Source organism: Anastrepha ludens, chromosome X, assembly GCF_028408465.1.
Source record: "Anastrepha ludens isolate Willacy chromosome X, idAnaLude1.1, whole genome shotgun sequence".
Taxonomy (NCBI): domain Eukaryota; kingdom Metazoa; phylum Arthropoda; class Insecta; order Diptera; family Tephritidae; genus Anastrepha; species Anastrepha ludens.
In genome coordinates, this window is record NC_071503.1 from 66,066,377 (window position 1) to 66,080,841 (window position 14,465).

A 14,465-nucleotide genomic window follows, 5' to 3' on the forward strand; every position below is an offset into this window, starting at 1 on the left:
CGTTTTTCCGGCGTTTATCCCTAGCCCTGCGCGAGATGTCCATTGGTGTACCATTTTAAGTGTGTTATTAATCACATTACTGATGGTGTCTAGGTACTTTCCCGTAACTACTATAGCTATGTCATCTGCATATGCCACTAGTTTTGGTGCCCCTCCCTCAAATTTCTTGAGCAGTTCATTTGCTACAACTAACCATAATAGCGACGATAGTAACACACCTTGCGGAGTGCCTCTGCATGTATATTTGGTGACGCTCGTATCGTTCCATTGCGCTCATATCTTTCTGCTAGCGAATAGATGCCTTATCCATAGATAAACCGCGGGTTGCACACTACTATAATTGACTCTATGCTATTTAAAATAGCATCTTTCGTCACGTTGTTAAAGGCCCCTGATATATCGAGAAATACTCCAAGAGCGGATTCCTTTTATTCGAACGTAGTACAAGTGAGTGAAGTGCAGTTTCAGTAGTGCAGAAGTGCAGTTTCATCTGCCTTTGGTGTAGGTGTGCTGCGCCTTGGATAATACGTTCGGCGCAATTGTATCTCTAATGTATGTGTCCAGAATCTTGAAATGAGGTCAGACTAATGGGCCTGTATTCCATCGAGTAGAGAGGGTTGCTTTTTCCAGCTTTTGGAATAAACACAAGTCTCGCTTCTCTCCACAATACAGGAACATAGCTGAACCTCAAGCATCCCCTGAATATCGTTCTTAACCATGGTACGACCAGATGGCTTTCCTTTTGGAGCATGGCCGGGAAGATTCCATTCAGTCCTTGCGATTTATATGGGTCGAGACTTTGTACAGCCCATTCTATCTTCTTGGTGGTAATTACGTTCGTCCGGATGTCGTGCACAATATGTCCGCTTGGTTCGAGATCGGTAGTGTTCGCACACCCTGGAAAATGTGTGCTGGCCAGGTCTCCTAGAGAGTCCTCACAGCTGTCAGCCCCGTTAATTTTTCGTATTGTTCTTGTCATAGACGGATTCTTGGATAACAGTTTCCTAAGTCTAGCCACTTCGTTTGTGTCTTCCATACTGCTACAGAAGTCTTTTCAAGATTCTCTCTTGGCTTTACGTATCTTTTTCTTGCATACTTTTGGTAGATCCTTATACTCCTTCCAACAGAACTCATTGTCAGCCACTTTGGCTAATCTATAGAATTCATGTACCCTACGCCTTTTTGCTCCTAATTCCTTGTTCCACCAAGGAGGCTTGACCTTGCGTCTGTTACGTGTTGGGGACAGGATCTTTTGAAGGCTTTGACGAGAGTAGTTGCAACAATTCAACCTCTTTATCAAGTGCAACGTGTGATCTATATTTCCGGGGTATCATTGATGGTTTTGATGGTACATATATCCCTGTACAAGTCCCAGATTGTATTCTTAGGATTTGTCAAGGATTTAAGTTTATTTTTTGAGCGGAATATAACCTGAAAGCTTATGTTTCTGTGATCAGAGAATGAGGGCCTACTCAACATTTCCCATTTGGGTACCATAACATGCTTGCTTGTGTAAAGTGTTAAATCAAGTACATTCTTCGAGGTTGGTCCAACATATGTTGGTTCTTCACCTCTATTAGCTATTTCTAGGCTACTCTGAAGAATATAGTTAAATAGTGACTCACCTGGGTCGTTTATGTCGGCACTACCCCAAATCGTGTGAGGTGCGTTTGCGTCAGTTCCTACCACCAGAGCGTGCTTCTTTCTGGCAGCTGTTTCTACCAGCTTCCGAAGTTCTATCTGTGGTGCTTCTTCATCATATAGCAAGACCCAAGGAGTAACGTCTCATCCTTCCAGCTCTCCAGCGTCACCACTGTCAGATCGTCTGAAGAGAGATTATGATCAATAGTTTTTTAGCCATTATCGCCGTTCTTACCTTATTTTTTACAATCGGGATGTAGGTGTAGTAGTTAAGTGACTTTAGACCGGAAGCTATGTTGCCCGATGCTTTTCATGGTTCCTGAACTAGAGCCACATCGTAACCGACTCCCGCTATGTTGAGCGGGAGCTCGGCTGAGGCATTCTTACTCTTGTGGAGGTTTATCTGAAGGACCTTCAGCCTCTAGCCTGAGTACCTTCTCGGGGTTGCCATCTCACCCTTCTCCACTTCCTGTATATTGAGGGAGGCTTCCAAGATCTCTTCTAAACCGAGATCCTTTTCAACCTCCGCCGCAGCGAGCGTGTTGTGGTGGTCATCTGCCGGGTTGCGCTTTTTGAAGAAAAGGTGCACGCTACCAACTCCCCAAGCCATCCTCACGAATCCTGCATAAAAAATATCCTCTGCCGGCTTATTGATCTGGATAATGTAGTCTTGGCCTACATCAGCGGTTGCTGGTTTTGCCACACTCAACACTCTCCAGTCGCCACGTCCGTGTTTTGTTTCTGTAACAGTCGCAGCGCATTTTTCGGTTTTACCACTCGCGGAATGAAAACCTTTGCCTTCGGTATTGAGGAAATGCAGCTGCGACCTACAATATCAAGTGATGCCCCCTCCCACAAGCCTTGAAGCGTTTTTAGTGCTTCCTTTAGGCATGTGAGCGTGGGGTCATCCTTACATTTTATAATTTTGACGCCGCTGAACCACCCTGCCCCGTCGAATGCGGGCATGGGTCCGTTCGACTCTGCGTCCATTTTCGTAAACAGGGTTTCCAGTAGCTTCATTTCCTCTACCTTCCACCGTTCCTGCGGGATTCGCCCCAGCTGGTCACTACGGTCAGTGAGTGCCACTATGAGGTGTCTCTTGGTCGCTGCCTCTTGATAGCTAGCTCTTCTTCTATTTTGTTCGCATACTTTAGATTGGAGGGTGGGAAAATTGGTTTTTACAATGGAAGTTTTGTCGCTTAAGTTAATATTTGTATTCATCTTATTCGTACCACTACCTGCTCGACAAGGCGAGCGCAGTGGTCTATTTAAATAATGGGGAATTCAGATAAGATAGGATAAGATAAGATAAGATAAGATAAGATAAGATAAGATAAGATAAGATAAGATAAGATAAGATAAGATAAGATAAGATAAGATAAGATAAGATAAGATAAGATAAGATAAGATAAGATAAGATAAGATAAGATAAGATAAGATAAGATAAGATAAGATAAGATAAGATAAGATAAGATAAGATAAGATAAGATAAGATAAGATAAGATAAGATAAGATAAGATAAGATAAGATAAGATAAGATAAGATAAGATAAGATAAGATAAGATAAGATAAGATAAGATAAGATAAGATAAGATAAGATAAGATAAGATAAGATAAGATAAGATAAGATAAGATAAGATAAGATAAGATAAGATAAGATAAGATAAGATAAGATAAGATAAGATAAGATAAGATAAGATAAGATAAGATAAGATAAGATAAGATAAGATAAGATAAGATAAGATAAGATAAGATAAGATAAGATAAGATAAGATAAGATAAGATAAGATAAGATAAGATAAGATAAGATAAGATAAGATAAGATAAGATAAGATAAGATAAGATAAGATAAGATAAGATAAGATAAGATAAGATAAGATAAGATAAGATAAGATAAGATAAGATAAGATAAGATAAGATAAGATAAGATAAGATAAGATAAGATAAGATAAGATAAGATAAGATAAGATAAGATAAGATAAGATAAGATAAGATAAGATAAGATAAGATAAGATAAGATAAGATAAGATAAGATAAGATAAGATAAGATAAGATAAGATAAGATAAGATAAGATAAGATAAGATAAGATAAGATAAGATAAGATAAGATAAGATAAGATAAGATAAGATAAGATAAGATAAGATAAGATAAGATAAGATAAGATAAGATAAGATAAGATAAGATAAGATAAGATAAGATAAGATAAGATAAGATAAGATAAGATAAGATAAGATAAGATAAGATAAGATAAGATAAGATAAGATAAGATAAGATAAGATAAGATAAGATAAGATAAGATAAGATAAGATAAGATAAGATAAGATAAGATAAGATAAGATAAGATAAGATAAGATAAGATAAGATAAGATAAGATAAGATAAGATAAGATAAGATAAGATAAGATAAGATAAGATAAGATAAGATAAGATAAGATAAGATAAGATAAGATAAGATAAGATAAGATAAGATAAGATAAGATAAGATAAGATAAGATAAGATAAGATAAGATAAGATAAGATAAGATAAGATAAGATAAGATAAGATAAGATTAGATTAGATTAGATTAGATTAGATTAGATTAGATTAGATTAGATTAGATTAGATTAGATTAGATTAGATTAGATTAGATTAGATTAGATTAGATTAGATTAGATTAGATTAGATTAGATTAGATTAGATTAGATTAGATTAGATTAGATAAGATAAGATAAGATAAGATAAGATAAGATAAGATAAGATAAGATAAGATAAGATAAGATAGGATAAGATAAGATAAGATAAGATAAGATAAGATAAGATAAGATAAGATAAGATAAGATAGGATAAGATAATAACGTATTTCTGATAGCCATTAATATCCTATGAGAATAGAGAATTATACAAGTAAAAAGTGTAAATTAAAAGTGAGATGCAAATATACTTGGGCTCATTATTACATACATACATTACTTTCTGTAGGCAGTAAGACTTTAATTTTCTACTTGTTTTCAAGTTTTGTTTTGCATTTTGTATCTCAATTTTTAACTTTTCCGTGTCCAAACTTCATTGTCTACATTCATTTTCACCTTCTTAATGTGCGCTACAGATATGGAAATATGTGTTAATAATTAAAATACTGCAAACATTGATGTATTGCATATCTCATTTTCTTCATATCTCCAAGATCTTACAATTCGCACATACATATTCTACGTACTAAATCTTTAACGAACTGTGGCGACTTTTGTACTATATTGTGACAATTTCCAGCGTAGTTTTTCAGCTAACTTTTCTTCAGGTGGTAAATTATATTAGTTCATCGTTTCTCCTCTTTTTCTTCAGCTAATCGCTATAATTATGAAAAAAAATAAGGAGATGATAACCAAAATATATTACTTGGAATACATAGCTTTGGCGAGCGCTTCTAATGCCCATTGGTGCTTCTATTTCACAACTAAAATAAAGCAGAATATGACTTGTCATTGCCTGCCGGGAAAAATATATACATATACATATGTGATAAATAAATGTTCCAACGCTGATGGCTTTGCCGCGCATAAGAATTAGTTATGAATCTAAAAATGTATACCAGAATTACACACGCACATAAAACATACATAGAACATACATATATACGAGAGGGCTTCACTAAGTACCCGTGCTTGAGATGATGACAATTTTTTTCCAAAAAAAAAATTGTATTTTTCAACATAGTCCCCTTTTATAAAGACACACTTCTAACCCCTCCGAAAAATATTGTAGGATATGTCAAACTCTCCAAAAAATTGTTTGAACAATTTTTTTTTCTGCGAGCCTAATCGGGTGAATACGGTGTGCGGCAGCAATTCATAAAGCAATTCATGCAGTTTAGCGGCAACAACTCCGGATGAATGTGCTGGTGCGATATCGTGGTGAAACAGCACCTTGTTTTTCGCCAAATACGGCTGCGTCTCCTTCAACTTTTTGTGAAAGCGGTCCAATAACTCATGGTAGTATTGTCCAGTGACCGTTCTTCCTTTTTCTACAATATCCATAACAATGACGCCGTTCGCATCCCAAAAAATTGTCGGCATGACCTCTCCGGCCGATGGCATGACATTTCGCCTTCTTTGGTGCAGATTCCCCAGGGAAATCCATTGTTTTGATTGTTGCTTAATTTCTGGTGTGTAATGATGAATCCAGGTTACATCAACGGTGACAACTCGACGCAAAAATTCTTTCGGATCTCGCTTCAATCGCTCCAAACAAAGTTTCGAAGTTAACAGCCGCATCCGCTTGTTGTTGCTTGTGAGCAATCGTGACACCCATCGCGCCGACAATTTTTTTATCGGTCCTTATCATTAATTTCCATTCCAGTCGACACACCTATAACAGAGGCCCTTTTGCTTCGCGCATTTTCGTTCGTCGATCAGCGAGAATCATGCCGTGGACTTTTTGAATGATGTTCGCCCACGTTTGAGATCGTTGAATCAATATCTAACTGTGGTCATAGATGGCAGCATCCAACTTTGCTTTTATCTCCTCGCATTATCTCCCATCTCAGCGAAAATCACGAAACATGTCTTCCTCGAATAGTTACCAAATCCTAACTAAGCTATCATTAGTTTTGCCTTCGTTCTATAGATGGCACCACACGATGCTAACACTAGCTTCCCTCAGGAACTCCCTCTGCCATCAAACAGGGGCACTTATTGAAACACCCTCGTATTTCACGTATATTATACGAAACGTAACAAAATTACAGTACCAATGAGAAAAAATTATTGGCAATTGTATGGTCATTACAAAAACTTAGAAATTATTTATACGGCATAGCAGATTTAACATTTGACATGGATCTCAAGCAATAATTTTTCCATCTCTGAAGAAAATCCCAATACAAGACTAAAACGCTGAACAAATTTAATTGAAGAATAAGCCAAATTAGTTTATAAGCGTGGACACCAGAATATTGTCGTAGATGCACTTTCGCGTCACCAAATGAGATTATTAAAAAAGTTAAACAGCTACTTAACGCATTTAAAAATCTAATAATTTTACTTCAAGATAATGAAAGAAACAAAATACTCTCCAAACAATATTTCCCGGTAGATTTAGACACACAATATTTTTTAAAGATACACCAGACTTATTATTTATTAAAATACGTTATTAGACCAAATGTTAATAGCGCGCTGAAGATACACGAGGAAATAATTTTTCATTTAAAAGATGAAATGATCACCACTTTTCTAAACTAAAAACCTTTGTACTAGCTCAAAATCAATTAGCTGACGTCATTTCTACAGGGTCCGCCATCTAACTTTACGGAATTAAAAATGCTATATTATAAAAAAGAAACTACTCAATATTTTTCTAAACTTTTTTTTTTATTTTGAAGTACAATCCTTCCGGTTAATGATGGAACACAACTTCATTCATATGGCTGCCTCGGCTAGCCATGCACCATCCCATACGATCGGTCCAATTTTTCAACACATTTTCGATTGTATGCGGCTGTATTTCAGCTATGACATCGCGTATGTTGGTCTTCAGTGCATCAATTGTTACTGGTTTGTTGGCATAACACTGGTCTTTGACGACACCCCAAAGATAATAATCCAACGGCGTCAAATCGCAGCTCCGAGGCGGCCAAACGATATCAGAATTTCGGCTGATAATGCGATCTTCGAAGACAGTGCGCAAAAGATTGATCGTAGCATTCGCTGTGTGGCAAGTAGTGCCATCTTGTTGGAACCAAATGCCACCAATATCCTCCTCTTCAATTTTTCGGAATAAAAATTCGTTCAAAATGCCCGGTAACGGCCACTCCTCGCTCATTTTCGAAGAAAAATGGACTAATGATGCCTCTCGACCAAAATCCGCACCAAACAGTGACTCGTTGTGAATACATCGGCTTTTCTTCGAGTGCGTGCGGGTTTTCTGAGCCCCAAATGCGGCAATTTTGCTTGTTAACATACCCGCCGAGATGGAAATGAGCTTCATCCGAAAAGATGATTTTTCGGTAAAAGTCTTTATCTTATTCAAGTCGATCCCAAGCCCATGAAGCGAAGCGAAAATGCATTGGGTGGTCGGTTTGCTTCAGCTGCCGAATCAATTGGACTTTGTACGGCGTCATACCATGGTCTCTACGCAAAATTCATCTCAATGATGTCTCCGAAATGTCCAATTGTTGAGAGCGACGGTGAACTGATGTTCCTGGTGATTCACGAACATTCTCGGCCACAGCAGCAATATTTTCGGGTGTACGCACGGTTTTTGGTCGGTCACGCGTTGGTTTGTCAATAAGCAACCCAGTTTCTCTTACTTTTTTCGCAAAGTAACGCACATACGCTTCATTCGGTGCTTTTCTTCTTCCCATTGCCGTACGTAATTTTCGTACACATTCTGCAACATTACCATGATTTTCAAAGTAATGTCGCCATATTTCCCAGCGTTTTTTGAGCGTATACACAACCATTTTCGTTCAGCGGAAGAATAAAACTAATTTTCTGTGAAATCAGATGACAGCTAAGTGTGACCATTCTTCAAATAATACCTAGTTAAAAAAAATGGCAACATGTTGGGGAATATTTATGTCAAGAACACAAGTAATAATCATGATTCAATAATAAAAGGTTTGCTCACTTGTCACATAAGAATTTTGACACTCCCTTACAAAAGGTTGCATTTGAGAAGGGTGGAGAAAGGGGAAAAAATTAAATTCTTCTTGATGATAATGGTAGCAAAAACGTACTTTTTTGAAAACTAAAAGGCTTAGAACATTATTTTAAATTATTACTTGAGTGTAAATAACACAGTGCGACAATTTTCAGGTCATCTGCTCGGGCCCAAGCCAAAACAATTGCAAATCAAAGTACTCAAAGTAGAATAGTAAAACCCCAACTTGGTTTTTGTCTACCGGGTCATAACTTTTAACAGTGTATTAAAGTTTCGCAATATGGATCAAATGTTATACTAAATATGGTAAAACCAATACAAATATTAATTTTTCTTAAATCTCGTTTTAGAAGGCTTTTAGTAAAATCCCACCGTTATGTGACTATTTAACGCATTTTTCCAAAATTGTTCAAAAGCCCTCTTAAACTGGGCATTAAGGGGTTAATGTGTTCTACAAAAAGATTTCTTGGAAAATTTCACTAGGGGTTGTCAAAGACTTTGAGCACCTATGACCAACAAATTTCAGCTTACACTGCATCCGGGGGTTTTTCCCCTTGTATCTAGTAAAAAGAATACAAAAGAATTCAATAAGAAAAGAATTGCTGTAATATTGTATCGCTTTTTAAAGTCACCTTTCTTCTAATGATGATATCGTTCTTCATGCTTGTTGTTGTTTTAACAGCATAGGTAGCCCTGTCTGTGTAGGCATATCATCGGTCGTCTTCGTCTAGCTCATCTAGGGGTAGGCCCAGGAAACATGCTGTTTCGACAGGTTGGGTCCAGAGGGAGAGGGGGGTTAGATGAGTCGGTTTAAGGGGGCATGTGAAGAGGTGGTTAGTGTCGTGCGGGGTACCTTCACATGCCGGACATGTATTTGGTATGTCGGGGTCGATTCTGGATATGTAAGAGTTTAACCTGCTACAGTATTCAGAACGTAATTGTGCCAGTGTTACACGAGTCTCACGGGGAAGCTGGAGCTCTTCTTCTGCAATAGGTGGTGGTTGCACTTCGATTACGGCATTCACAGGACGGGAATTCATGAAGGTGGTAACGGTCTCCCGGTGAATGTCGTTTATTGACTGTCTAAATACTGTCCGGTCCAGTAGGCTCAGGCTCAAGCAGCTGTCTGCAGGGGTGAAACATGCGGTAACATCCCAGCAGGAACTGCTTGCTGAGCAGTTTGTTGTGCTCCACAACTGGGAGCATTTGTGCCTCGTTATGTAGATGTTCAATCGGAGACATCAGGAGGCACCCGGTCGCTGTCCGAATGGCGGTATTTTGACATGTCTGTGGCTTTGTCCACTGCGAATCACTAGTTCCAGGCGACCAGACAGGCGCAGCATAGTTTAGAACCAGCCGGCCAATTGCCTTAAATGTCGAAAGCAACAGTTCTTTGTCTTTGCCAAAAGTGCTGCCGGCCAGCGATTTGAGGACCTTGTTGCGATTTTGGACTTTTGTGGCAATTGCGGTTGTATGCGCAGAGAAGGAGAGAAAGCTGTCAATGGTTACACCCAAAATTTTGGGGTTATTTACCGTCGGAATTGGTGTGTCATCGACTTTTACCTTAAGGGACAGCTTCCCCTCCTTTGTCCAGGTGGTAAAGAGGGTCGCCGTGAACTTGGTGGGGGAAAGTTCGAGATTCCTCGCAGTGAAAAAGCGAGAAAGGTCGGTGAGGTAGTTTTTCACTTTGGAACACAGGCCATCGATGTCATTGCCCGACGCCATGATCGTGCAGTCGTCAGCGTATGAGATCAGGGAAACTCTCAACGCTACTAGGACAGTCCTCTCGCAGGGGCGGTTTTGGTTAAGTCCGCGATTCACCTGGGCGTTTATGGCGGTGAGTGCAGTGGTGGTGCTGTGCACTCGACGGAATCCGTGCTGATGTGGGGCTGGGGCCAGGTGTTTCGTGTAGAGTGGGAGTAGGAGGGCTTCAAGTGTCTTCACTATTGGGGAAAGGAGAGTTATCGGCCGATAAGACTCCCCTTGGTTGGCGTATTTCCCAGGTTTCAGTAGTGGGACCACTCTCCCTGCTTTCCACTTGTCAGGGATGATGAGAGTGGCCATGGACAGATTGAAGACCGTTGTGATGAGTCCTACTCCCAGGGGTCCCAGATGCTTCAGCATCAGCGCGTTTAATCCGTCGGGTCTAAAGGCTTTCGATGATTTCGACTTGTTGATGGCCCCCTGAACCTCATCACCGGAGAAAGTAAGTGGACTGTCGTTCGTCAGTTTGTGCAGCCTTCTGGTAGCACGACGTTCGGTTCTGTCGCCCGGAGGATGCAGTATGAAAAGCCGGCTAAAATAGCTCGCGCATCTCTTCGGGTCCGACGAAGTGCAACCGTTGAAGGTGATAGCCACCTTGTCGTTGTGCTTCGTCGGGTTCGACAGGGACCTAACGGGGGGCCAGAGCTTACTCACCCCAGAGGTGAGGTTACAGGTCTTCAGGTGCTCAACCCATTTGATCCGCTTGTGTTGATTAACCAGTTGCCTGATCTCCAATTGAGATCCCTTATGCGGGGATCCCCGGGATCGGCCTGGCGTAGGTGGTCACGCTCGTTTGCTAAACTGGCTGCTCCGGCTGGGAAATGAGAACGAATGTCCTTATAACATCCAGCTGGGATGAAGCGAGCCGCAGCAGCTGTGAGCACCTTGCGGAATGCGCGTTCGCCTACGCGCACATCAGTGGGGATGGGAAGATCGGCGAAGGTGTCCTAGGTGAATTCCGTGAAGCCGGCGCAATTAGCTTTTTTAAAGTTAAAATAGGACCGGTGATTCGCGGAAACGAAGTCGGCAGGTCTCTCAATCGAGACGATAATGGGCAAGTGGTCTGATGCAAGCGATAGCATAGGTCGCCACGTTATGCTATTTATCAGACCCGGCGAGCTGCTGCAATTGCCCACTACCCTGGTGGGGGCGTCGTCGTTCACAGTGCTGAATGTCGAATCGTCTATCTGCTCTGCCAGTTGCTGTCCCCTACGATCATTTGGCAGGCTTGAATGCCAAAGATCGTGATGCGCATTGAAGTCACCTACAACCAATCGGTTTTCACCTCTGATGAGCGCACCTATATCAGGGTGATATCCTGCCGGGCAGCAGGTGACAGGGGGTATATATATGTTAAATGTTTCGAGCTCGGAATCGCCTGACCGGACAGCTATGCCTTGACATTCTAAGGTGCTGTCCCTGCGGGCGATTCCTTCATCGATGAGACGATACTGCACTGTGTGGTGGACTATAAACGCTAGGCCACCACCACTGTCTCGCTCGCGATCGTGTCTGTGCAAGTTATAGCCATCCCTGGTGATCAGAGATGACCTAGCGTGCAACTTTGTTTCTTGGACCGCAGCTATTTTAATACTGTGCCGGCTCATAAAGTCAACTATCTCGTCGACCTTACTCGTAAGTCCGTTGCAGTTAAATTGGAGAAGCTTGAAGCTTCTCGGTGAGGTCTGTGTAATTCGGGGGGCGAGGGACGCGTGGGGTTGTCTACGTTGGACCTGCTGCGCAATCCACTGTGGCTGTTGCGGCCTGATGGTGGTGGGCGACCGCGCCTCCGGGGGCGGTGGTGGGTGCAGAGCTCGATATGCGATACACTAGACAGGGCTAGTATACTGGGGCGGCAGCCCTTGGTCGGGAAAACCCCGAGTCATTCCGGTAACGTAGAACCAGCTGCGATGGGAACGGTTCTTCATGCTCGTCGGATTCGGTGGCGAGTTGTCAACTAAATTCATTCAAATGAAAATGCATAAAATGAATTTTGAGAGACATGTTGACTCGAAGCTTTTCGGATGCATCCAACATATTTTGCACATCAGACTTGTAGGTTTCTGAAGGCTTAGAAAGCCTTCAACCATTTTGATTGCATGCCAAGCAATCAACTCAGTGTTTATTAAAAGAGCGTCAAATGACTCATCATACAACAGCTTCCTTCTATCTGGAACATTCAGAACACCTATATATGTATGTAAGAAAAAGGAATATAAAAACAATGCTAATATATAATATCCTAAGCATATTTTACCATTGACTAGTTTAGCTTGGGTTAATCGAGGAAATATTTTTAGCAAACACTCCAATATTTCGACACTTGCTTAATGAAGTTTTTGACAACACCAAGCTTTACGTGCAACGGTGGTAGCAAAATCTTCTCTTTGAGGACTAAAGCCTAACGAATTACATTATTGCTATCTTGTGTCCCAGTTATACAGGAAACACATATTCTTCGTGTATCCGCTTTGCATGCCTCGAAGCCTGGCGACCACTTTTAAATCACAGCATAGTTTCCATTGATGCTTTGCGTAATTAACCGGGTCCAGTGAGAACTTTCTAGATTCTTTGGTAAATCTGTAAATACCCTCCAGTTTTAGAGTCCGAATATTACTCATTCTAACGACATCGGAACATAAAACTCGTGGCCTTGCAAAGGCAAGACACTCACAGAGAAAGTACTCAGTGCTATCCGCTTCCTCCAAGCAAGACAGGCATGTTAGGTCCTTAGTGATTCCAATGGTGGTCATATGCTGATGGCATGGGTTATGTCCTGTAATAATACAAACCATCAACCGAACGTCTTTCCTTTCAAGTTTTAGTAGAAAGTTTGTCAGTTTTCTGTTCGGCTTTGTCACAGCACACTTTGCAGTTCTGCAGCGTTCTAGACCGAACCATCGCTCTTTATGTAAATTGCATTAGGAAAATGTTTTTTCTTAATTTTGGAGTTTCACCGAGATTTGAACCTACGTTCTCTCTGTGAATTTCGAATGGTAGTCAAACACCAACCCATTCGGCTACGGCGGCCTACATAGGTATTATTACTTTTAATAATTACGGTACTTCCGCCTCGTGCACTCTTGCTTTTTGATTGTGAAACAAGTTCGATTAGTTAAATGCGTTTCTGCAATTAAACAAATGTCGGTTTTTTCTGAACTGAGAATCATTTCCTATACTTGCTGGTGCTTTGGGAGACCGTTCGCGTTACTTAGCATTATTTTAAAAAAATTAGGTGTGTGTAATTGACTCGTATATTTTAAATTCAAGATTTTCCAACCTTTGCTCAAGTGGTTTGTTAAATTATTGTTGTTCTGTTAGTTTTTGCAATATTTTTGAAAACATTTTCGTTAATTTGTATCACCTGTGCGTTTGTTGGTAGGTTGCTTGGAGCTGTAATTGGTCTTGGTTTATGTGACATTGTTTTGTAATAGCTTCATCTTTAATTTGTTCTATTCCTTTAGTTGCGCTCTTAGCCTCAGTGTTATTTTTCCGCTGTCCGATTTTCTTGCCGCGAATTTTTTGTAATTCTTTTGCTACTATGCAACTTCTGTAGCGGCCGTCGTAGCCGAATGGGTTGGTGCGTGACTACCATTCGCAATTCACAGAGAGAACTTTGGTTCGAATCTCGGCGAAAACACCAAAACTAAGAAAAACATTTTTCTAATTTCTGCCATGAAAAAAAGCTCCTCATAAAAAATATCTGCCGCTCGGAGTCGGCTTAAAACTGTAGGTCCCTCCATTTGTGGAACAACATCAAGACGCACACCACAAATAGGAGGAGGAGCTCGGCCAAACACCCAAAACGTGTACGCGCCAATCATATATGTAATAACTCTTCTGAATTCGATCACTAGATTGTGAAGTAAAATCTCAAATTAATGGAAACACACTTGCTTTACTTTATTTCCAACACTTTACTTTAAATGCACACGCTCAGCTTAAGACTGAATCACTCTTAAAATCATATCTTCAGAACAGGCATTTTCCTGTCAAAGTAAATGACGAAGCCACCGACCTCCACCCAATAAAAGCAGGACCTGTATTGTATACCCTGCGTACAGCCGATTTTCCCTTATCGGCGAACACATACATACATCTCCACATATGCAGATGATACTGTTGTAATAGCTAGGAGCAATCATGTCTCAGCTTCTTTTAAGCTACAAAGGAAACCCCGATAATGTCTGCGCCTAGTTGAAAAAATGGCATATGAAAGCAAACGAAAGCAAATACATGAAAATAACTTTAACCGTTCTTTCACCAATTTCACCATATGGAGGAATCGGCAATGTCAGTCAGAGATACAGCAATCACCTTGGCACTCATCTAAGTCCTCGGGTCAACAATAACTTATTAGACAACATTTTTTTATGAATTATAAAAGATATATATATCAAATTTTTGTTTACATGAAAGT